This window comes from Tigriopus californicus, chromosome 10 (assembly GCF_007210705.1).
Source record: "Tigriopus californicus strain San Diego chromosome 10, Tcal_SD_v2.1, whole genome shotgun sequence".
NCBI lineage: Eukaryota > Metazoa > Arthropoda > Copepoda > Harpacticoida > Harpacticidae > Tigriopus > Tigriopus californicus.
Window position 1 is genome coordinate 8,767,351 of NC_081449.1, and position 4,549 is coordinate 8,771,899.

Below are 4,549 nucleotides of genomic sequence, written 5' to 3' on the forward strand. Positions count from 1 at the left end.
GCATATCTAGCAAAATCTTTCGGTTCAACAGCTGATCTTAGTTTTGCCTCTTTGTGTCTGAAAACAGCGATGGAAAAAATCCGGGAAAAAAATAATTCTGCTGATTAGGGCTGGACTACGCCAGGACCGTCGCGACTAACTTCTGCTTCGCCAGGAGCACCGTTTACAGGATCAAGAACAGATATCAAGAACTTCAGTAATTGCCCAAAGCGTAAAAAAACAAAATAGTTCGACTTCCATTGCTGTGGATCAAGAGCATCCTGGATGGCACCCAGTATAGCTGGATTCTTGGTTCAAAGGTCATCCTGGCCCTTATCAGCGACTACGGCGCCGGGAACTGGGTGTGGCAGCAGGATGGTGCATATTGATGAGAAGGCCTTCAAAGTCTTCCACCCATAGGTGGATTATCTCATCATGGCCGTGAATATGAAAAGGGTCGCTATGTCCGGCGAGGCAATCATAAAGGCATTCAAGTCCATCTGTAGGCGGTTGGAGGTGCTCTTTGCGGTCAATGGGGGGGAGGGAGGGGAATCACGCTAAATTGTCTACTTTTCATCTTATTTTAATATTATTTTAACCCTCGACCCTTTGTTCTCCAAGTAGACCATGTTGAAGTTGTTAGTGAAATTTGTCCGAGGACTTATGGTACACCCGGTAAACATGACCAAAACCCTTCAATTTCCCCGCCGAAAATCCTGTTTTAGGTTATTTTGTGGTTAAAAATCATGAAAAAATGCTCAAAAGTGACCAAAATAGTTTCAAACTTAACCTAGCCTTAAAAAATAACCTTTCCGACCCCTGCTCATCACGTACGGAGCATCATAACCTATGCGTCAAAGACTTGACCTGCTAATTTAACGCCTCGGCGGGCAACAACTTTGACATCCTTGTTGAATTGTTTACATTTGTCATCTAAGTCAATTTAAACTCATCAGTCGAATATATGCTTCAGCATTTACCCCAAGAGTGAGATCGTTGACGATCGTTCTACTATGTTCTGATTGAGATTCTGTAATAGCTTTTACTCACTTGCTGCTTCTTTGTGCCTGCTTTCTAGAATTATTAGAGTTTGAAGCATTAAGGCCTTCATTTCGTCGGGGGAGTCAGCAAGGATGAGAATGTCGTGCTTGCAAGTTTTTGTGAGGATAGACTGAGCTGCTTTGGGATGTTTGGTTTCCCTCATCTTCGCTGTCTGTTTTAAACATGAAATGGCAAAAACGAACGACTACCTACACATCCGAATGGAAACCTCGTAAAACAATGAACCATTGTATGGCCTCAGAGGTGCCCAGACATGTGGCGATCAGCCTCTCGGCATTCGACCATGCTGACTCTCCAGCAAGGCAGTGGATTGATGCTCTTGGTTGTTTTCTTGGTTTAAAGATTGTATTCCAAATTCTTACGGACTTTGAGAGCGTCCCACTTTGCCTGGCTTTCAGGACATACAAATTTTTATGTTCTCATGAGGGCGGAATCGTACAAGTCCACGCCTTCTCGGTCAAAGATGTCGGGCATGTTGGTCAGCTCGTTATTAAATGTCTGGCGAATGGCGTCATCATGCTCTACCGGCGAATCCCTTGGGACAGCCCCTGAGTAGATGTAGGACCCGACAAGCGGAATTGGGTCCTCGTACTTTTCCAGCAAGCAATACATCGTGGGTTTGTACGAATTACTCGATTCACATGAATATTTATCGATCAAGGTTGATGCATCGCCTTTCAAGCAATCTTTTAATTTCTGGAACAGCACGTTAGCGTTAAATACAAGAATAGTTGTCATCTCCTCAACGAAGTTTTCCTCCCAAGTTCTTCCACTTAATTTGAAAACTTTAGTAGCACATTTGGATCATTTACATTGCCTTCACAGGAAGAAATGAATTTAGATGAAATCGCGTGGATCGGTCTAGTGCTCGGTGATTTGAGAACCGTGTTCGTCTTTTTTGAATCACGGGACGGATCGACCATTCACATTATTCAAACATAGCGATCATATCCCCCACTTCACTAGTTGTGGCGACCAATTGTTCCGTGTGTGGGACAATTTTTTTCGGGTTTGAACTAAGGTGATAAGACCTTTCCAGGGCTGGTACACGTGTGTTCACCACGTCCTAGGCGAAACTTTTAGCCTTAAAATGCTCAATCCTCGCTTGCGCTTTGATCGTCAATACTTTTGATTGGAAAGTCCAGCACCACCTTGGAAAATTAGACGTGAAGCTGTTTGAGCACTTGACCATCGTTTTTTTTAAATTGTTTCTACGCTCTTCGTCTGATTGGGATAAGCTTTATAGCTTGTTGAAGCTTTCCTCCCATCAAGGCCGAAATTTGGCGGTTGGTGGCTTTCTGATGGTCCCAAGCCCCGTCAAGGTTCCTCAAGGTTACTTTCCAACACGTTTGGTCTCAACAACTCGGCTTGTTCTACTTGAAAAGCATTGAGCTCGGCGGAAATATGAGTGATAGCGTACGAGTACGGGGTTGGCATCGGCGTCAGGTTGAGCGGGCGGCCCTTTCATCGGCTCGAGTGTACCCGGTCCGGAATTGGCATCTGCCATCTTACAACCTTCGTAACTAAATGCCGAACAAGTAACTTGTTTTCAATTTTTTTTAGCATAATTTGGACTACGTGTACACTAAATAAAGACTTCTTCCGTCGATCGTGATAAAGATTTTTCCCTTCGCCCAGACACTACCCAAGCCGGCCAAATTTGTGAACTCTAGATTGACAATCAAGTTTATGTAGACTCAGTTGCAGCCTTTAGGCCAATCAAGGGACTTCAGTCAATCGTCGTGGAAATCCTTATCCCTCACGAACTTCCTTGGGTTCGGTCTTGAAATTATTGTTGTTGTTTTTTTCACGCTCTCGGGATAACCTCCAAATCGTCAATAGACAAGGGTTAGGGAAATATTTAAAGAAGCATGTCCGATTTTTAGGAGCGAACAGTTTTGTCATGAAAACAACAATTATCGATAGGAAAAACTCGCTAGAGTGTTCTAAATCCAAGAAAATAACAATCCACTCTAGCTTCGGCTTTACTTTCAATTGCGAAAAAGACAGCCCACTGGCCTGATCTACCGTGGACTCGGGATCAACTCAGGGTTCCGAAAGATAAGCGAGCGGATACTTGGATTCCTTCTTGGAGGATTGCCCCTCTCGAAGTGGATTTTTGAAATGAAATAATGGTCAATTTGCCTTCCCATTCAAACCGTTGCCAAGTCATGCCAGTGAGGCCATCAAGTGGTCAAAGAGCAGCCAGCAATGCTCCATGATCAGGGTGGTTATATTTCCTGATTAAGTGTTCGCTCAAATGTCAATCTTAAATATGTTTTCTTTGTTAAAGAGACAAAAGGGACAACTTTTGTAAAATGCACATGTTTTAAAGCAGCTCAGATAAGTGTGTTAAATCATTAAAAGTACCTTAAAACGCATCAATGTCAAAAATGTAATCAATTAGTACTAAATGGACTCTTAGTTATGTATTGATTTATAATGTATTTCAAAAACATCTAACAAGCAGATGCTTAGTTATTACAACTTGAAAGTTGCGTTTTACACCAGAAAAGATAAAAAAATATGGCCTAATAATAGGCCTAAATATGTTTCAAGATATTTTTAAGGCAAACTATTGTCTTTTTCAATGACACAACAAAAAACAATATTTTTCCATTTCCTTTCAGATTTCTTCAAAAGGTCAAAGTAGCAAAAATTGTCACTTAAACCTTACAAAATATGTAAAATTGCATATCATTTTACTTAAGTACCAAAAGCTATACAATCCTATCCTGTTCCTAAAATATTTGAACGATACATGAGACACTTTAATTTTCAAGTTTGTCATTTTTTTGCAAAAAATGATTACTACATTCTTTTTTGTGTTTGTTTGTTTCTTTTTTTACGGGCTTTTCTAACCGCTACATGGAATGTAATCCCCAGTACTATTAAAATGAAAGGTTATAATTCGTCTACTTATTACCTTTCAATCTTTATATGATATTTGGTCTACCAACGAATTTGAGTTGGCAGACCGAGCTAGCCCTTGAATGTAGGGTTGATCTGGAATGCCTTCTAAAAATTGGTCCAAGTCTGACTTGAAGGATGCTACCGGATCAATAAGGCTTACGTATTCCCTACGAATATCAGAGGGAAGCAAATTAAACAATGAAGGAGCCCGAGAAAGTAGAGAAATGGACTTCAGTGTTCGAACTAGCCTGGATTCTTGAGGGCTTGAATAAGCTCTCAATACGTACATTAAGCCTGGACGGTCACTAAAATTGACCCTAAATCCTGGGTGGGGACAAACCTCATGGATACTTTTGAAGACGTACAGAATCAGATACCTTTTGAACTTTCTCTGAAAACTGTACAGTTCCAACTTTTCTAGTCTCTGCCATACAAGAGCTCTCTCATTCCTGTGATGTTCCTAGTGAAACATCTTTCAACTTGTTCCACCCTTTGCAAACCTGTTTAAGTCATTGGAGCCCAAATGGGTGAAGCATATTCCAGATGTGGTTGAACAATCGACTTGTACAGGGTTAGCATCGTGATGCTATCTCTG